General features: G+C 44.4%; 1 non-coding gene across 1 annotated transcript; it reads right to left on the reverse strand.

Annotated features, from left to right (window-relative positions):
• Nucleotides 1-1,610: 1,610 nt before the first annotated feature.
• Nucleotides 1,611-1,720, reverse strand: LOC118657134. The gene has a single exon (XR_004967873.1). It is a non-coding gene; the product is annotated as a U6 spliceosomal RNA (small nuclear RNA).
• Nucleotides 1,721-21,969: the final 20,249 nt, after the last annotated feature.

Here is a 21,969-nt window from a genome sequence, read left to right on the forward strand (position 1 = left end):
GCTACAAGAATGATGAACACTGTCGGGTAAGGAAAACTGAATTTCTTCTACTTGTTCCAACTCTGACCTTGGAGAAGACAAAGTTTTCTTATTAGGCATTGTTTATGGTTCATGTGTTCAGATGAAGCGAGCTAGTAAATCTGTCAGAAAAAAAATGCACATTTCTCAGGAGATTAAACATTAATGCCAGCCAGCATCCCACAAAGAATATGAATACATATATGGCATATATTTGAAACTCGCTGGCTTTGTTTTTAGTATTTTGAGCTTCAGTTCATGAGATTGTTGACATATGAGAGTCTTCCTTTTTGAAAGTCCAAACAGACTGTGAAATCACATGACACTCAGAAATATTGCATCACTCTATTCACCCATCCCCACCCCACCACACACACACGCTTCTCCCACTTTCTGTCTCAAAAGATTTCCTAACTTCTGAGAACATCATCAATGTAAGTAAATTTACAATTTAAAAGATGAAGAGCCCTAGCTGGGCTCAGTGGATAGAGGCCCACAGACTGAAGGCCAAGGGCACCTACCTCAGTTCAGGCTCTGTCCCTGGCCCTGGTCTGGGCATATAGAGGAGGCAACCAATTGATATGTCTCTCTCAAATCGATGTTTCTCTCTCTGTCTCCCCTCCTTCTGTCCACTCTCTCTAAAACTCAATGGAAAAATATCCTTAGGTGAGGATTAACAAAAAATAAATAAAGTCAACAATTGTTTTAAAAAAGGATAAAGAGGTTTTCTAAATTTATTGATTGTTTGATTGCTTGATTTGAGGGAGAGACTGAGAGAAACAGAGACAAAGAGAGAAACATCAATTTGTTGTTCCACTTATTTATTCATTCTTTGGTTGATTCTTGTATGTGCCCTGACCGGGATCAAACCCAAAACTTTGGAGTATCAGGACAATGCTCCAATTAACTGAGCTACCCGGCCAGGGCTGAAGAGATGTTGTTCATGTGGTTTTTTACCCTCCCTCCCCCCAAAGCATGTACTCTTAAAATCATACTAGTATATGAGCCAAGCCAGTAGCTCAGTGGTTGAGCATCCACCCATGAACCAGAAGGTCACAGTTCGATTCCCAGTCAGGGAACATTCCGGGATTGTGAGCTTGATCCCCAGTAGGTGGCATGCAGGAGGCAGCCAATCAATGATTTTCTCTCATCATTGATGTTTCTATATCTCTTTCACTCTCCCTTCCTCTCTCTGGAATTAATAAAAATATATTTTTAAAAAAATCATATATGAATGAATTTACTATTGAAGATTAACCTCAACTATACTTGTGTTTTACTCCATAGTTGAAAGAACACTGTTGTTTTGTGTTAAAACAATATTTTGATGGAATTTGCTTTATTTTACATATCCCAGTATTTTTAATAAGAAACAAAGAAATGTAGTTAGAAGAGCAGGTTCTAATAATTTTAAAATCACAATAAAAAAAAGTCACAATACTCTGAGCTCTGGTTGCCTTTCAAGGACAGTGAGCATAAGTTGATTCTTATGGTAGATATATCATCAAGTGGCAGGCCCAATAACAGCTCCTTCTGATAGACTGAACACTGAAGAATTTCAAAGTGATTACCTGTATTATTTTTTTTCTTTAAAAAATATGAAATGCTTCACAAATTTGCATGTCGTCCTTGCACAGGGGCCATGCTAATCTTCTTTGTATCATTCTAGTAATTTTAGTATATGTGCTGCTGAAGCGAGCACTGATTACCTGTATTATAATCAATGGATATAGCCCTAAAGAATTCATTTTTTCACACTGAGTTCTAACACTTTTTAAAAAAACAATGATTATACATTATTATTAGTATCTGCTATATTAGCTATTATTGTTATTATTACTAATATCTTATTTGCTCATTATTACACTTCCAGTACAGAGATGGCACATAAAAGACAATAAGTATTTATTAAATGAAAAAATGGCTCAATTATTCAATAAGAAGATAAGAATTAATACTTAAGGAAAATATGTTTTTATTGATTTTTTTTAAGAGAGAAAGGAAGGGAGAGAGATAGAGAGATAGAAACACCAATGAGAGAACATTGATCAGCTGCCTCCTCAATGCCCCCCTGCTGGGGATGGAGCCTGAAACCTACGCACATACCCTGACCGGGAATCAAACTGGTGACTTCTTGGTTCATGGCTCAACACTTAACCACTGAGCCACACCAGCTGGCCAAGGAAAACAAATATGCCCTTGTTTTATTTTATTATTTTTTTTAAATATATTTTTATTGTTTCAGAGAGGAAGGGGGAGGGAAAGAGAGATAGAAACATCAATGATGATAGAGAATCATTGATTGGCTGCCTCCTGCACACCCCACACTGGAGATCAAGCCCGCAACTGGGGCATGTGCCCCGACCGGGAATCGAACCGTGACCTTCTGGTTCATAGGTCAATGCTCAACCACGGATCCACACCGGCCTTGTTATACTGTGTAAAAAGAGCGCTCACTAATTAGCTATATTTAATTATTTTCTTTCAAACTCTGTTTACTTTTCTTCTGTCTCTACTGTTGAGAGGCAGTGAGGTTAGACCTCAGCTTCAAGTTGGTTTTCCTTGTATTTGTGGATGTCATCCATATAGATGCCTTTCCAGCCAGTGTAACCTTTCCAGAAGTTCTTGTTGACTGCAAGAGCTTGAAAACTCTTTATTGTTGAAGGGATGAGAAGACTGACATCTATTTTGTCTCACTTGGCGACTGAAATGTGTGACACTGAACAAGGCCTTTATCCTCTGATTATCCATCTGGAAAATGAAAACAACAAAACTCACTAGTCTGGTATGGAAGTGATTGCCAAGGACTTTGTGATCCATGCAGGGAAGATGATATTTTAGTTGCTACATATTACAGATGTTTCCCTTTGATTAACTGGGTATTCAGGTACTGGAACACATTCAGAGATGTTAAACAAACAAAAAGAAAAGCAGAGATTGGCTTAGACATTTTTAATAATATTTACATGTTTTCTTAATGTGCTAACTTTACATCTGATTATTCTATAATCTACAGATTAGGGACTACTTAGTCCAAAATTTCATAACCAGGGTGTTCCCTCACTCCCCTGTGCAATCTTTAAATCTACTACACATGTCCTGACCTCACCTTATGTATTCCTGGTTAAGAACCAGGAATTCAGACTAAACGTTTTCCATGTTTGTGAAATAGGACATTGAGAGCCAGCTGGTATATGTAACATCAGAACTAAAATCCTCGCCCTAACCGATTTGGCTCAGTGGATAGAGCGTCGGCCTGCGGACTGAAAGGTCCCAGGTTCGATTCTGGTGAAGGGCATGTACCTTAGTTGTGGGCACGTCCCCAGTGGGGGGCGTGCAGAAGGCAGCTGATCGATGTTTCTAACTCTCTATCCCTCTCTCTTCCTCTCTGTAAAAAATCAATAAAATATATATTTTAAAAAAAATCCTCATCTTCCAACTTCTGATGGAACTCTATTGTCATAACATACGAGGTCGCTAATCTATCAGTCTGTATTGGTATATTTTAAGTTAATTTTCTAGATATACTGCAGTAACCACTGGAAGTGTAATTATCTGTGCTGCTTTATAATTCATAGCTATCCCCCCTCTCCCCCCACCACACCTATACATTGCTTATCTAATCTATACAGCCTACTGTGATTCATCTTGTTACAAATGAAGTCAACCTCTTATAAGCATTTAAAGTGCACTGAACCTATATTAGGGCATTTACCAATGAGTACAGTACTATATTAAAGAATTTACAGAACTTTGCTTTTCCCTAGACTATGAACTCTTGGAAAGAGAAATCAATGTGCTCATTGTCTTTAGAACAGTAACAGCAAATAATAAAAGCTTAGACAGTGTATCAGACCAATGGTTTTCAAGCATTAGAATCACCTGAGGGCTTATTCAAGTACACATTGCTGGCTCCAACCCCAGAGTTTCTGATTATGTGGATCTGGGGTGGGGCAGAGAGTTTACCTTTCAAATAAGCTCCCAAGTAATGCTACTCTTCTGCAGGGTTTCTACTTGAATATTTGCTACTGCTCCAGTAAGTAGGTAGCTAGTAATTCACATTTTCAAAGTCACGTAGCGAGTAAGTGGGAGAGACAAGATTAGAATCTCATTTCTTGATGCCTAGTACTGTGGTCTTTCCCTATTCTCCCTCTCCTTATCTTGGAATTCTTTATACACTAGAGGCCCGATGCACAAAATTCATGCAAGAGTAGGCCTTCCTTCCCCCGGTTGCCAGCACCGGCTTCCCTCTGGCACCCAGGACCCGGGCTTCCCTCGCAGCCCCAGCTTCGTCCAGAAGGTCGTCCAGAAGGACATCCAGTCTAATTAGCATATTATGCTTTTATTATTATAGATCATAAGCTCTAAAAAATGCATAGGGTAGATAATTGAATTGTTAGAATGCAGATAGACAGCTCAGGTTCGATTATGATCTTGGACAAATTACTTAACCTCCCTTCCTCATGTTTCAATTTTCTCATCTACAAATTGAGAATTAGCAGTATATACCTGTAATGCCCATTATGGTTGTCTTCCAAATTTGACCTATTCCTCATTCATTGTATAGTAGGCAATATGGTTCACAGAATTGCCCCAGCTCCATGAGTAAATTCTAATTTATCTAAATCAATCAAGATAATCTTAATGCTCTGGATTCAGGAAGGTGAATTAATTATATAATAGTACTAGAGGCCCGGTGCACAAAAATTTGTGCACTCGGGGGGGAAGAGGAGTTCCTCAGCCCGGCCTGTGCCCTCTCGCAGTCTGGGACCCCTCGGGAGATAACGACCTGCTGGCTTAGGCCTGCTCCCGGGTGGCAGAGGGCAGGCCCAATCCCTAGGTGCAGCCCCTGGTCGGGCTCAGAGCAGGGCCGATTGGGGAGTTGGGGTGCCGCCCCTGTCATGCACAGAGCAGGGCGGATCAGAGGGTTGTGATGCCACCCTTAGTCATGCTCAGGGTAGGGCCGATTGGGGGGTTGGGGCACCGCCCCCTGTCACACCCAAGGCAGGGTCGATGGGGAGGTTGCGGCGCCACCCCCTGTCACGCACAGAGCAGGGCCAATCAGGGGGTTGGGGAGCTCCCCCTGTCACACACAGAGCAGGGCCGATCAGGGGTAGGGGAGCTCCCCCCTGTCACTCACAGAGTAGGGCCGATAGGGGAGTTGGGGCACCGCCCCCTGTCACACACAGAGCAGGGCGGATCAGGGGGTTGGGGTGCCGCACCCTGTCACACTCAGGGCAGGGTTGATGGGGAGGTTATGGCTCTACCCCATCACACACAGAGCAGGGCCCATGGGGGGCGGTTGGGGCATCACCCTCTATCACCCACAGAGCAGGGCTGATCATGGGATTGGGGTGCTGCTACTGTCACACTCAGGGCAGGGCCAATGGGGAGGTTATGGCTCTACCCCGTCACACACAGAGCATGGCCTGTGGGGAGGGTGAGGGGGGGGTTGGGGCGCCGCACCCTGTCACACACAGAGCCGCAGGGCGATCAGGGGGTTGGGGAGCTCCCCCCATCAGGCACAGAGCAGGGCTGATCAGGGGGTTGGGGCGCCTTCCCCTGTCACGAACAGAGTAGGGCCGATAGGGAGGTTGTGGCCCCACCCCCTGTCACACACAGAGCCGCAGGGCGATCAGGGGGTTTGGGAGCTGCCCCCTGTCACGCTGATCCCGGTGCTGGGAGGCATATTACCCTTTTACTACATAGGATAGAGGCCTGGTGCACGTGTGGGGGCGGCTGGTTTGCCCTGAAGGGTGTCCTGGATCAGGGTGGGGGTCCCCACTGAGGTGCCTGGCCAGCCTGGGTGAGGGGCTGAGGGCTGTTTTCAGGCTGGTGGGTGACAGAAGCTCCCAACCGCTCCTTTTTTTCTTTTTTTTTTTTATTCTGGGCCAGCTTTAGCTCTGAGGCTCCAGCTCTTAGGCCTCCGCTGCTGAAAGCAGGTATCTGGTTTGTTTCGGTTCTATAATCGAAACAATGTATAACTCCAGCTCTGAGATCCCGGCTCCCTGAAAGCAGGTTTCTGGGGTTTTGTTTAGCTTCTATATTTGTTACAATGTTTCTTAACCTGCAGGCTCAGAGGCCGGTAGCAGCAGGCGGGGAACATTGGAGTCCTCCGTCACTGAAGCAAGCAAGCCTCATGTTAGTTTCAAGCTGCCTGGCTGCCGGCCGCCATCTTGGCTGGCAGTTAATTTGCATATCTCCCTGATTAGCCAATGGGAAGGGTAGCGGTCATACGCTAATTACCATGTTTCTCTTTTATTAGATAGGATTCCGCCTCTCCTCACCTCTACCCCCAATAGCTACTATTGCAGAAATAAGCAGCTGACTAAAGGTAGGCTGATCATAATGTTATAGCATAGTAAGAAGGTAGGAAAATTCCAGGACAAGCAGAATAGGGAAACTAAGACAGATAACAGCAGTTTTCAGCTACTAGTAAATACTACCTTCCCTAAACCAAAGATACTTAAGAGTAAATGGTTTGCATCTCTCCTCCATAGGGTAAATAGTTTAAATTACCCTACTCAGGGAGACAAATAACAGAAATCCTATTATTGCCATTTGCTAAATAGACAAATTAAGAGAATAAATCTCATTTTGGAACCATCAGCATAAAGCTGGTGAATATTCTATTAATTGACTCCTAAGACCTTTCCTAAATGCCCGGCCTTTAAAATCCCTGAAAATAGGCCTGGCTGGTTTGTCTCAGTGGATAGGGCATCAGCCTGTGGACTGAAGGGTCCCAGGTTCCATTCCGGTCAAGGGTACAGGCCTGAGTGGGGCTCAATCTCCGGAGGGGGGCGGGGAGGGCATGCAGGAGGCAGTCGATCAATGATTCTCTCTTATCATTGATGTTTCTATCTCTCTCTCCCTTCTCCCTTCCTCTCTGAAATCAATTAAAACGTATTTAAAAAATTAAAATCCCTGAAAATGAAGGTCCCAGCACACTCTCCTCCCAGGGAGCGCTCTCTTGTCATTCCCATACCCCTGTCCTTCCCCCACAGTCACGTATCCCTCAACCTCTAAAGAACCCCATGATGTTTTTGCTACAGTCAATAAACTCTTGCTTGCTTTTCCATGTCTCTTGATTGAACTCTTTTCCTCAAGAAGACAAGAACAGAGGTCTCATCTCGCTGGTGACAATAAGGGGGAGAAGGCAGTTTTCCCACTTTCCCCTTGCTTGTGGGGGCACTCTCTCACCTTTGCTAGATATAAATAAGGAAGTAGGTTTCCTGCTGATGGCCATCCTACATGGGGAAATTAGTGCTAGGAACCCAACCCTGGATGCCAGGACAGCGAGCTCAGGGGCCTGGTGACAAGGTGGAGCCACTAGCTTCATCAACCAACCCTGAAGCTGCCCTTGCTCTACATTACCAGTTATGTGAACCAACAAATTCCTTTCTTGTGTTAGTCAGTTGGAGGGTTTTGTGTTTTTTTTTCCTGTAATTTACAGTCAAACACCCTGATACCCTACCACAAAGAATTACCATAAGAATTAAATGAGGTAATGCATAAAAAAGGGCTTGGCATGTAATAAGCTCAACAAATATGAGCTAAATATCATTATCAGGGAAGTTACTAGTTCCAAATAAAAAAAATATATCATTGGTGGTTAGATCCTGGTCTCCTTTCAAATTATTTTCCTTCTCTACCAAGAGCACAAGTGACCTTAAATGCCATTGTCAGCTCCTGACCAAAAGCTCTCGTGGAGGTGTTTTCCCCAGCAGGATTAGAGAAGCCAAAATAACCAGGTGAATATCTCTGTCAATGATAGAGAACTTGATTAACAGGAGAGGATTATTCTGAGATTTATAAAATCACAAAATAACTGGTATAGTTAACTTTAGTAAGGAGATTCAGAAAATAAACAGACAGGCATCGATATCTCTAGTCATAGCTGAAAAAACCAAGGATCAGCTTAAGTGAATTGTCCCCAGTCCCCTAGCAGACATGGGTCTCATCCAAACCTGGTGCTCATATTACTTCTAGTGGACGTCTGTTCTTTTGGCTGCCAGCATGTTACCCTTTCCTTTAGGGCACACTGCCCGGTCCCTACATTAGACATGGGATTCTTTTGGGGCTGCCAAAAAATATTCAGTTTCTTTTTTACTAAAACAAAATGATCATTTCTTCAGTAATTACATTCATGGTCATTGATCCACTCCCAAGCATATTAAAATTTTTTTAAAAAAAAAAGCAAGAAAGGATAACTAGATGACACTCATTATCTTTACTCAGATTATTTCATTCTATCTTTTAGGGTTTGGAATACTCTGATCAGTGTAGTAGACAAAAAATTTCATGGGAATTGGCTAGGGAGAGAGGGAGTAGATCCATTTGAAACTAAAAAGTATGATTTTCAGAGTGTTAGAGCGCAGAAGCTTACATGTCACTGGAATATGGCCTGGAATCTGAGGTGTGTGTGTGTGTGTGTGTGTGTGTGTGTGTGTGTGTGCGTGCATGTGTCTTGGTAGTGATGTTGTGTCATTGCTTCATTCTTGGCACTCAGAACTCAAGAAAACCAGATTGAAAATTTGGAATCTGTGCTTCAGTGGATTGAAACTGACCTCTAGTCACTAAGGAAAAAAATCAAAACAAAACACACAAGAATTTAGAGAGGATGTTTCTCTGCCAAAAAATAATTTTTCCTTGCTGTTTTTTTTCCTTAGTTGGGCCAATATTCCAATGGAAAAAATAGATAGGTTGGTCAAGAGTTCAATATAATTTTTGGTGACTTTTGATCTAAAGTGACATAATAAAAAAAATTCGTGACAGAAAATTGTATCCTTTCCTACAGATGCATGTGTGATTATTTGTCTCACACAGACTATTTAAGAGAAAGAAGTGGAAAATACAATCTATTGGTATTTTTGTCTTACTTGAAATGTTATCTCTCAAACTACTTCTAATTTATTTATTCAGTGAATATTGATGCCAGGTACTCCTAATCGGCTGTGAACAAAACAAAAATGGCAACAAAACTGTATGTGGAGCTGAGGATTTAAAATATAGTTGGGCTTCAGAGTCTCTTTTGTAAACTACTTTATTTGCTTGCAGTAATTACTATCATAATTGTTGGCTAAACAGCTATTTCCTCTATTTTGCTAACTTCCTGTCCTTTGCTGAGCCCAGTGATATATGATAGGTGAGCAGAAGTAGGGGATCTGATGTTATTGAAGAAAAATATGGGTAGTCTTTGCTAGTGGGAATGGGATTCTTGGAGTACTACTGGAATAAGTATTTCTGGGAGGATGAGATATGGTAGAAAGCTTTATTTCTGTGGAATTACATCCCTTCAGTAAAGCTAAAATGAGAGCCAGTGTCCAAAGTGTCCTTTCCATGTTGGAGCAGGGTCCAGTACAGCATCAGGCTAGTTGCAGTCCATTGTGTGTGGGGTCCTCATGGCCTTGGGCTTTGTGGGTGATTGCAAGGGAGACAGACCCACAAGTCCAGAGTCACATAAGTCCCAAGACTCCCAAGAGCAGCAAGAGGAACCAAGAGCAACAAACTTCTTTGCTTAGGGAATTAAGTATCCCAAATGTCCTCATGCTTGCAGTGGCCACACCCATTCAGGCCAACCATCTCCATTCCAGGTGTGATTGACAGCAAGCACCTTCCCTATGTCATCCCAACTTTTCTGGCATGTTTATCTCGCCTTTGCTGGACCCCTGGGAAGTGTAAAGATGTAGCTTCCTGGTGAAGCTGCCTAAATGACACGCCTATGATATCTGGCCTTTCCTTCATTCCTTTCCTGTTATTAATAACTAGGTTAATTACAATGGTATCACTGAGAGTAGGTTAAATTGATCTTTGTGAAAACAGAGGAGCTGAGGAAGATAATATGTAGGAAATCGTAAGAAAAGTGTCATTCAAATAAGGAAGAATCTACCTGGAGGAAGAGTTTGGGATTTCTATAGAAAGGGGAACTCTGAGGGAAAATGATCAATGTTTAAACAAGATAATAGTTATTTTCTGGTGTGAGGTGAATTATCAATGCCTGACTCAGCAGTACTTACAAAAATTTCCATCTCTTCATTATTTGAGGTGGGAATTTATATATATACTAGAGGCCCGGTGCACAAAAATTTGTGCACTCGGGGGGGAGGAGGAGTCCCTCAGCCCGGCCTGTGCCCTCTCGAAGTCTGGGACCCCTCGGGAGATAACGACCTGCTGGCTTAGGCCTGCTCCTGGGTGGCAGAGGGCAGGCCCAATCCCTAGGTGCAGCCCCTGGTCAGGCTCAGAGCAGGGCCGATTGGGGAGTTGGGGTGCCGCCCCCTGTCATGCACAGAGCAGGGCGATCAGGAGGTTGTGATGCCACCCTCAGTCATGCTCAGGGTAGGGCCGATTGGGGGGTTGGGGCACCGTCCCCTGTCACACTCAAGGCAGGGTTGATGGGGAGGTTGCAGCTCCACCCCCTGTCATGCACAGAGCAGGGCCAATCAGGGGGTTGGGGCGCCGCCACTCTCACACTCAGGGCAGGGCCAATGGGGAGGTTATGGCTCTACCCCGTCACACACAGAGCAGGGCCCATAGGGGGAGGGGGGTTAGGGAGCTCCCCCCTATCAGTCACAGAGCAGGGCTGATCAGGGGTTTGGGACGCCTTCCCCTGTCACGAACAGAGCAGGGCAGATAGGGAGGTTGTGGCCCCGCCCCCTGTCACACACAGAGCCGCAGGGCGATCAGGGGTTTGGGCGCTGCCCCCTGTCATGCTGATCCCGGTGCCGGGAGGCCTCATGGCTCCGCTGATCCCGGTGCTGGGAGGCATATTACCCTTTTACTATATAGGGTAGAGGCCTGGTGCATGGGTGGGGGCTGGCTGGTTTGCCCTGAAGGATGTCCTGGATCAGGGTGGGGTCCCCACTGGGGTGCCAGGCCAGGCTGGGTGAGGGGATGATGGCTGTTTGCAGCTGGTCACACACCATTCAGGGTGGGGGTCCCCACTGGGGTGCCTGGCCAGTCTGGGTGAGGGGCTGAGGGCTGTTTTCAGGCTGGGGTGACTGAAGCTCCCAACCGCTCCTTTTTTTCTTTTTTTTTATTCTGGGCCAGCTTTAGCTTTGAGGCTTGGCTCCAGCTCTTAGGCCTCCGCTCCTGAAAGCAGGTTTCTGGCCTTTGCTTACAATGTTGCGAATCTGCTGGCTGAAGTTCAGAGGTATTTGTTACAATGTTTCTTAAACTGCAGGCTCAGAGGCCTGTAGCCGTAGGCGGGGAATGTTGGTTTCCTCTGTCACTGAGGCAAGCAAGCCTCATGTTAGTTTCAAGCTGCCTGGCTGCCGGCCGCCATCTTGGCTGACAGTTAATTTGCATATCTCACTGATTAGCCAATTAAAAGGGTAGTGGTCGTACGCCAATTACCATGTTTCTCTTTTATTAGTGTAGATATATATATATAAAATTTATTTTTCTTCCTCATCTTTTTCTTCTTCTTTTCCTTCTTTTTCTTTTTCCTCTTCTTTTATGTCAAATGTGTAGAGAATAGCCATAGAGAAGGGGCTAATCAAACCAGGAGGCCATTGGACTGAGATTCTAAACAGGGGTGGGCAAACTTTTTTTGACTCGAGGGCCACAGTGGGTTCTTAAACTGGACCGGAGGGCCGGAACAAAAGCATGGATGGAGTGTTTGTGTGAACTAATATAAATTCAAAGTAAACATCATTACATAAAAGGGTACGGTCTTTTTTTTTGTTTTAGTTTTATTCATTTCAAACGTGCCGGATCTGGCCCGCGGGCGTAGTTTGCCCACGGTTGTTAGCAGCCTAGTAAGCACACCAAAACCTAAGCCTGTAAATTCCTCAAGAAACCTCAGTCTAATGGCCTCCTGGTTTGATTAGCCCCTATTACTTAGGTTCCACCTAATAAAGCCAGCAGCTTTTCCAAGGAATGACCAATAACCTTATGTTCAGTGATAGAATTCCATGGCTCAGTGTGCCTCAGCCTTTCTAAATCCATGTAGAAAGTAGTAATGGTAAAGATAACAAGAGAAGTTGTAGTAGTGATGGCCTCTACTTACAAGGAGCCTACAGTTTGACAAGCACCATTCTAAACAGTGTTTCTTTGAATTCTTACCACTCTCCTATAAGGCAGATAAATTACTTGCTCAGTGTTCCGCAGACTTGCAGTCACTCTTTGACATATCTGTTGAGCATGGATCACCAGAAGAATAATAGATTCTCTATCATTGGGATTCTGACCCATTATGAGGATGAGAACAAGAGCCTTTTACTCAGAGGGGATTCTAGTGTTGACCTGGTCTCAGAATGGGCCTCCTTGGTTCCAGAACTTCTCTGGTTAAGAGGCCACAGTTGTCCTGAGGCACTGTAGACGCTCCAGATCCACCTAAGAGCAGAAACCTTTAGTTTATTTGGAATTCTCATTACAGAATAAAACAAATAACTGGATGCTTTGTCTTCAACTTGCAAATACAACAAAAAATGATGAGGTGATTTTCTTCCCTCCCTTCCCCTTTTCCTTCCTCCTTCCTTCCTTCCTTCCTTCCTTCCTTCCTTCCTTCCTTCCTTCCTTCCTTTTTATTCTTTCATGTATCTATTCAACAAACAAGTATTGAGAGGCTTCTTTGTGCAAGGCCAGATGCTGAGACATAATATGAAATGTATGTTTTGGACTTCCTCTCTGGTTCTAGGCACAGAGCTCCTAAAACCCTTGGAATTTCTTGAGTAATGTGGGTGACAGGAGTATCTTTTGTTACTCATAATAAGCCCCTTTCATCCTCATCTGAGTTTATACTAATGAGGTGATTCTTGAAGGATAGGGGCTGATTGCCAGAAGATCCAACCACTAATTAGAGGGTTGGAGCTTTCAGCCCCGCCCCCTGACCTACAGGAAGGGGAGAAAGACTGGAGATGGAATTAGTCACAATAGGCCAGTGATTTAATCAACATGCCTACGTAATGGGGTCTCCTTAAAACTCTTTCTTAAAAAATACAATTTTATTGATTTCAGAGTGAAAGGGAGAGGGATTAAGAGATAGAAACATCAATGATGAGAGAGAATCATTGATTGGCTGCCTCCCGCACACCCCATACTGGAGATCAGCCCGCAACTCTGCCATGTGCCCTGACCTGGAATGGAACTGTGACCTCCTGGTTCATAGGTCCAAACACTGAGCCACACCAGCCAGGTGCCATAAAACTCTTAAACTACAGAGTTCAGAGAGCTTCCAGATTCGTGAACACAGTGAGGGGCTAGGAAGGTGGTATGCCTGGAAAGGGCATGGAAGCCCCATTCTGCCCCCCACCCCGAAAGTTACCCTGTGCATCTCTCCTATCTGGCTGTTTGTGAATTGCATCCTTTATAATAAACTGCAAATCTAAGTAAAGTGTTTTTCTAAGTTTTGTGAGCCATTCTGGCAAGTTATCAAACCCAAGGAGGAGATCATGGGAAAGTTCAGTTTGTAGCCGGTTGGTCAGAAGCACAGGTGACAACCTGGGTGTTATGATTGGCACCTGAAGTGGAAGGCAATCTTGTGGGACTGACCTCTTAACCTGAGGGAGTCTGTGCTAACTCAGTTAATGTCAGCATTGAGTTAAATTGTAGAATATTCAATCCATGTTTGCTGAAAATTGAAGAATTGGTTGGTGTGGGAAAACCCACACATCTGGTGTCAGACATGCTTTGTGGGTAGAGAGGAAACAACAGTTTTCTCTTAGTTGAGAGTCCTTTTAATGATGTACAGAACATGGCCCCCGTCTCTAGAGGGGAAAGAGTAATTCCCGTACAGTGTAGTACATAAGCACCCTCAGGTCAGGAGTCACGCAGTCTTATTTGCAACTGTAGCCACTACACCTACTCAGCATAGTACATGGCAATAAGCACATGCCCCAAAAATATATTGAATTAATGCATACAAGCCTAGCGTTGCTTCACTGATGAAAGGGTACGCTTAAAGCCTCTTCTGGTTAATGTTACCCTACAGCCTGCCTGAGTTGGCCGCAGGAAAAACAAGCAGTGTACATTCAGATCTTGAGAGTGGTCATCCAAAATATATACCGTATGAAAAAGTAAGGATATTCAGCTTGAGTAACGATACACTCGGTTTGCAAATAACACATGTTCATTATCATGTTGCTACAGACTCCTTGCTAGGAAACGAAACACTGGTAATTTAATATGCAATGTTCTCAGAGTCCACAGCCAAACCACCTCAAGCTGTGAACGCCTTGGCTCTGAAGAGCCAGTCAGGGTCAGGGCAGGGCAGTACTTGGCCTAATGCCCCTTTAGAATAAACCAAACAGTTACAGGAAGTGGTTTCTGTGATTCAGTAGGTGGCACACTTCCTTTTGAGTCACAACTGAATCACAGCTGTGAGCAGCAAAAAAGGCCTGTTTCTTTATCCTGTACTGCTTTTTCATTCCCAATAGTAAATTTATCCCAGTCAGATGATATATCCTGTTTAGTTTAACCAAAAAGAAAAAAGAAAAAAAAGTAAATCAACCACGAGGAGGCAAGAAAGGTGTGGGAAACACGGCAAATTGAAATGGATCCTCATCATTTCATCAGAGGGCAATGTTCTCTGAGGACACTGAAAGAAGAGCAATAGTCTGATTTCACTGGGGTCATGAAGGCCCCTGGTTCTCTTGATTCAAATCTGACCTATTTCCAGTGGAAGCAATTAGATCACATTTATATAAACCCTGTTGCTTTAAATGGCCTGCTCGCCTCTTCACTCACTGACCTGGCATGTCTGCTGGAAGGCTGTTCTCAGTGCTGGCCCAAGCATGGCCCTTGTTCAGCTGTGGGTGAAATGATTCTGTTCTGAATGTACTGAATGCTGCTGGCAATGCTGTGAATTGTTTTGAGGCTTAAGGAAAAACCCCATAGATATCAACAAGTCATAAAAACAGACATATTTCCCCCCTCATCTTTTTCCCAGTGTGTCTGTTATTCTTTAGTATTAAAAGTTCTGGGACTATGAACATATTTATCCATATTTTCATCTGATGAATTAGATTCTACTACCTGTTGCTTCCTTCTATTCCCATTTGTACTTGATTGGCTTTATGTTGCAAAGAAAAATTTAGAAATTCGTGCTACATGTCTTGTGTTCATATTACTCTTGAAGACTAATCATTATACTGGAATCAGACATCTTATTGTCAAGTTAATATTCCACAGCTCCTTCTGGGAACTATTCCTATAGTTTGAAAAACGAAAGATTTAAAGTCACATAGACCTGTGTTCAGATTCATGCTCAACAAAAAATTGTGGGGCTGTATGCTCTTGGTTAAGTCTCCTAGCCTCTCTGAGCCATAATTTCCTCAGTCTATAAAATGGGGTTCTAACATAAGGACAGCGTTTCTGTGAGAACTAAATAAACCTTTTACACAGTTGCTAGGATAGATGCTAGCTCATATCTGGTATTTAAAATAAGCTAGTGCCCTTTCTCTTTATTTACAATACCTTTTCGCTGGGGGGAAAGAACAGGATTTGGACACAGCAACTGCCTGGGCACACTAAGTCATGTCCTTCCCAAAGACGTCAGTCACATCCAGCTCCTTTAGCACTTTCATCAACAGCACTGGCAGGACATGTGATACCAAATGGTACCCTTAATGGAGTGGTAGAGGAGCCCAGTCAGGAAGCAGGTTTAAAGCCAAAGCCGGCTCTTCCGGACAGGACAGTTGTGGCTGATTGATGACAGCCAAGTGTGAAGGGAGTCCTCATCTGACACACTGAACTGAGCGCCTAGCCCTAGGGGATGGGCAGGGAAAAGAACTGGCAGCAGCACTAGCCAGGTGGAGCAGCCATGAGGGCTCAGGTCAAACAAGGTGGCAGTTGGCAGACAGGTGGAAATGCTAATGCCCAGTTAGATTTGAAAAGCCCCCCATCTCTTCTCCCATCCTCTTCGATGCCTCCCACGTCTCTTCAATTCCTCCCAGATGGCCATTCACGGAGGGTGATGGCTCTTAGAGAAGGTGGTAGTACCCCTCGAAAATTAAGGTCCAGAGCATCATCTTGTACTTACCTGTCTTAGAGTCACCACTTCGTATATTGTTGTTGCCTGTTTCGCCTGTCTCTTCCACTAGACAATGAGCTGTGTGTGTCTTATTTACCCCGTAACCACCCTTACCTGTAGCTCAGTGCCTAATCCATAACAGGTGTTCAATCAATGTTTGCTAACATGAAAGAAAGACCAAAAAAAAAGGCAAGTCAGAAAGAGCATGAGAAGCTCTGAAACAGGAATTGGTGGCTTCTGGGGCCAAGGTCCCATAGGAGGGCTGGCTGGGCGGGCTTGTTTTGAGAAAAGGAGCCAGAAGTCAAACCTCCAGGGTGACAACATGAGGAAAAGAGGACAGAAACTGCTTTGAAACTTGTGCTTTGATGGGGCATCCCCGCTGGACACATGACTTCTGGGTGTCTGGGCATTGTCAGAGCGCAGTGCTGATGTGTGTCTGATGGGAGCTTCTGTTTAAGTAGCTACCAAGAGTGGGATGACTCAGCAGCCAGACGAAGGGATGCTCTTGCACAGCCTCCTGTAAGTGACACGTCACATTGCCCTGGGTGTCTGTGGCGGTCTCGGATAGGACACACGATAGCTTCTTCCTTGCCAGCCATCAGCGGGGGTGCCGAGTCACCCATTCCTAATCTGGGGACTGACAGCTATTGTTTGACAGGCCTGGTCTCACACCCCAAGCGTGGAGATTTCTCTTTAAAATTGACTCTTATCAATGGGTCCATTTCTGAAATGTAGAGACTGCTTTTAAATTTATATCCTGTTTTCATATTAAGGACGCTTGACTATCTTCAGGATAAAGTGAACATTTGATGTCCTGGCAATTGAGGGCCTACAGAAACGGACCTACACCTATTTTCCCAGCATGAAAGACTCCAACTTTGTTTGGTTTGTTGTTTTCCCTTAAGGCTGGCTTGCTGCTGTTGGTTTCTTTGTTTTTGTACCTGATAAACAGCAGCAGGACAAAACTTTAAGAAAGAGGTCTGGGAGGAAATACTATCTAGTAGCTATTTCCTGAGAATTGCAGAAGTTACCATTATTAACATTTAGCAGCACAACACTTCCATGTTGGTCATTAAAGAGCAGTGTTCTCTGGATTTTTGGTTTGACAAATGCTGGTCAACTCGCAAGCAGGGATCCAAGAATCACTTAGATACAAGGATCAAAAATTATGCCTGCAAAGGGAGCATTTGAGATCTTGCTCCTTGGCATATATTGTCAGTTTGGCTCAAATAAGCTCTTATAAAAAATGTTTAAAAATTATACCTGTAAGAGCCCATATATTTAAATTTGTGATTTGGACTAGCTTCAAAGTGCTATGCCTGAAAAGAACTAAATGCAATTTCAAACTTTTAATTATAAGCACTCTAAGTGTTTAAATGCCTGCAGGTCTGATTCAGCTTTCACATCACATTTTTGCAAACCCTGGCTCAGATGAAGGGAATAGCCCATACCATCCACAAACCCACTCTTCATCCCTGCTACCATCTTTCCCACTTACTCCAAACAGCTTTCCTGATTAAAATTTCTCAGCTGCATCAGTACAGTAGTTTCTGCGGTTTTAGTTACCGTCAGTCAACCTCAGTCTGAAAATATTAAATGGAAAATTCCAGAAATAAACAATTCATAAGTTTTAAATTACGCAACATTCTGATTAGCATGATGAAATCTCACACCCTCCAGCTCTGTCCAACCGGGAACAGGAATCATCCCATTGTTTAGTTAGGTTATCAGATCTTTGTCAGGCATCACAGTTCTGTGTCCAAGAAACCCTCATCATCAGGTCAGTGCTCGTCTATAGCTATGTCACAGTGCCTAAGTTATTCACCTCACTTTATCTCATCATATAGACATTGTGTCAGCTCACATCACCACAAGAATGGTGAGTACAGTACAATAACATATTTTGAGAGACCACATTCACATAACTTTTATTACAGCTTATTATTATAACAATTTTATTATTAGTTATTGTTAACCTCTTTTTTAAAATTTGTTTTCTTTATTGATTAAGGTATTACATATGTGTCCTTATTGCTCCCTTGTGCCCCCTGCCCGTTGTTAATCTCTTAATGTGCCTAATTTATAAATTAAACTTAATCATAAGTCTGTATGTATAGGACAAAACAAAAGATTTATAGGATTCAGTGCTATTCGTGATTTCAGGCATCCACTAGGGCAGTGGTCAGCAAACCACGGCTCGCGAGCCACATGCGGCTCTTTGGCCCCTTGAGTGTGGCTCTTCCACAAAATACCACGTGCGTGTGCGCACGTACAGTGCGATTGAAACTTCGTGGTCCATGCGCAGAAGTCGGTTTTCGGCAATAAATAATATCGTTATTAAGTATGATATCAAGTTTTATTCAATGTACCTATAGTTTAACTAAGACTTAAAACTTTAGGTAAAGTTTATTAAGTTAATTTTAGGGAGCGTTGTGGAGTGAAAGAAGATGTAGTGTCTAGGATTGAGAAAGGTATGTTGAGATGGTTTGGACATATAGAGAGGATGAATGAAAGGAGATAGACGAAACAAGTATACAAGACGAGTGTGGATGGGAGAGTTGGAAGGGGTGGACCTCAGTGAACGTACCTCAATCAGATTGAGGACGTTTTTAGCAAAGGCCAGTTTAGGAGTACCCTAATTAAGTTAATAACAATGTACCTACCTATATAGTTTAAGTTTAAAAAATTTGGCTCTCAAAAGAAATTTCAATCATTGTACTGTTGATATTTGGCTCTGTTGACTAATGAGTTTGCCGACCACTGCACTAGGGGATCTTGGGATGTATCCCCCTCAGATAAGGGGGTGTTTACTGTGTAGTTGCTGCCAAGCAAGGACATTGTTCCCACATTTTGTATTTCCCCAGAGTTTAGTTCAGTGGGTCCTATACATGTAGTGGTGCTTATTACCATTTATTTCAATTGAATTTGAAAGAAGACCTGTTCAGGTGCCTCGACGCCTCCAAACTCTGCAGATTCCACTCAAGAATAATGGTGAATTGTGATTGTGTGTTCAACCCTCCCCCCCCCCCCAGGGTTATCACTATCAACATAATTATTATTTGCAATAATAGTTTCTGTTGGCAGATGGTGGTGATTCTACAAATCCTTTCTGGAGCCCAGAGAGAAACGTTCCACTTGAGATAAATGTTGGGTAACCGAATTTAAGAGAAAACATATTCAGATATTTTTGTGACTCTAATTCACTTGTGAATTATACTTTTTTCACTGATTTTCTATAGTTATGAGTCCTTAGGAAATCCATTTTGAGTGGCTTATAATGATTTTTAACACTACTGAAAAGTGAAATGAAATAAAACCACACCTTGTTTCATGAGTTTATTGTAGACAGCTCATAATGTGTAGATAAGCACACAGAAGAAACTAAAGATTCTCTAATCTCACAACCCAGAAATAATCATGATTAATATTCTGGAGTTCCCAAAGCTTTTCCACGCATAAGAAATTATGTGTGTTGACATAAGAAACTCTAAACCTGCAGAGAATTTTTGTGAGAGTTTATTTGAGCCAAACTGATGACAAGTGCCTGGGAGCAAGATCTCAAATGCTTCGGAGAATCACAATTTTGCAGCTTTTATGCATTTGAAATTAAGGAGGGAATGTAAGGAAGGTTACATGGAGGTGGGAGAAAGCAAGGCCAGGATTGGATTACAAACTAGTTAAGATTATGTGCTCTAACACTAGACAGGGCTTGCTTAAGCCTTTTAATAAGAAGTTATATTTCTGGACAGTGTCTACACACCATGACCTGGCCAGTTAGGAATTTAGGATCAGATCACCCTGAGATATTATTTTCATAGAAGCACTTTTTTTTGTCATGCTGAGCATGCTACTTTGTTATCTACTTTTATTAATTTTTATAGTTGTTAAGCACTTTTTATTTTATTATATACTAGAGGCCCGGTGCACAAAAATTTGTGCACTCGGGGGGGGGGGGGGGAGGCGGGGTCCCTCAGCCCGGCCTGTGCCCTCTCGCAGTCTGGGACCCCTCGGGAGATAACGACCTGCTGGCTTAGGCCTGCTCCCAGGTGGCAGATGGCAGGCCCAATCCCTAGGTGCATCCCCTGGTCGGGCTCAGAGCAGGGCCGATTGGGGAGTTGGGGTGCCGCCCCATCATGCACAGAGCAGGGCGGATCGGGAGGTTGCGATGCCACCCCTAGTCACGCTCATGGTAGGGACGATGGGGGGTTGGGGCACTGCCCCCTGTCACACTCAAGCAGGGCCGATAGGGAGGTTGTGGTGCCACCCCCTGTCATGCACACAGCAGGGCCCATCAGGGGGTTGGGGCGCTGCCCCTGTCACGCACAGAGCAGGGCCCATCAGGGGGTTGGGGAGCTCCCCCCTGTCACGCACAGAGCAGGGCCGATCAAGGGGTTGGAGCGCCGCACCCTGTCACACACAGAGCCGCAGGGCGATCAGGAGGTTGGGGAGCTCCCCACTATCAGGCACAGAGCAGGGCTGATCAGGGGGTTGAGGAGCTCCCCCCTGTCATGAACAGAGCAGGGCAGATAGGGAGGTTGTGGCCCTGCCCCCTGTCACACACAGAGCTGCAGGGCGATCAGGGGGTTGGGGAGCTCCCCCCTGTCACACACAGAGCAGGGCCGATCAGGGGGTTGGGGCGCCGCACCCTGTCACACACAGAGCCGCAGGGCGATCAGGAGGTTGGGGAGCTCCCCCCTATCAGGCACAGAGCAGGGCTGATCAGGGGGTTGAGGAGCTCCCCCCTGTCACAAACAGAGCAGGGAGGATAGGGAGGTTGTGGCCCCACCCCCTGTCACACACAGAGCCACAGGGTGATCAGGGGGTTTGGTCGCTGCCCCCTGTCACGCTGATCCCGGTGCTGGGAGGCATATTACCCTTTTATTATATAGGATAGAGGCCTGGTGCATGCGTGGGGGAGGCTGGTTTGCCCTGAAGGGTGTCCTGGATCAGGGTGGGGGTCCCGCTTGGGTGCCTGGCCAGCCTGCATGAGGGGATGATGGCTGTTTGCATCTGTTCACACACCCTTTAGGGTGGGGGTCCCCACTGGGGTGCCTGGCCCGCCTTGGTGAGGGGCTGAGGGCCGTTTTCAGGCTGGCGGGTGACTGAAGCTCCCAACCTGTCCTTTTTTCCTTTTTTTTAAATTCTGGGCCAGCTTTAGCTCTGAGGCTCGGCTCCAGCTATGAGACCTCTGCTGCTGAAAGCAGGTTTCTGGCCTTTGTTTACCTTCTGTATTTGAAACAATGTTGAGGTCCTGCTGGCTGAAGCCCGGGGTTTTGTTTAGCTTCTATATTTGTTACAATGTTGCTTAGAGTGCAGCTGAGAGGCCAGCAAGGCAGTCAGGGAACTCCGTCACTGAAGCAAGCAAGCCTCCCTGTTCGCGTCAGCTGCCTGGCTGCCGGCTGCCATCTTGGCTGGCAGTTAATTTGCATATCGCTCTGATTAGCCAATGGGAAGGGTAGCAGTCGTATGCTAATTACCATGTTTCTCTTTTATTAGATAGGATATTTAATTTAATTTTTATTTTATATTTTTAGCCATTTTTATTTTCCATTTTTGTTACCTACCTTTAAAATTTAATAACAGTTGATATGCCGCTCTCTATAGCAATACAATTGCTATAATAATTTATTATTTTACTAGATGGGTGGGGTCCCTCAGCCTGGCCGGCAAGGGTCCAATGGGGACTGAGGGAGGTTGGCTGTGGGAGCGCACTGACCACCAGAGGGCAGCTCCTGTGTTGAGCATATGCCCCCTGGTGGTCAGTGCACATCATACCAACCGGTTGACCAGTTGCTTGGTCGTTCAGTCGTTCGGTCGCTTAGACTTTTACATATATAGATAGATGACTTTTTCATCATATATTTAACCAAGCCTCCTTATTTTTCTCACTATTATATGAATGTTACAGGCACCTTTGTCAACAAATATTTCTCTGAATCTCCTATTAAGCCCCTGTAAGTAGAGTTTCTGAATCAAAGGTC

The sequence above is a fragment of the Myotis myotis genome, unplaced genomic scaffold (assembly GCF_014108235.1).
Source record: "Myotis myotis isolate mMyoMyo1 unplaced genomic scaffold, mMyoMyo1.p scaffold_m19_p_5, whole genome shotgun sequence".
In the NCBI taxonomy this organism is placed as follows: Eukaryota; Metazoa; Chordata; class Mammalia; order Chiroptera; family Vespertilionidae; genus Myotis; species Myotis myotis.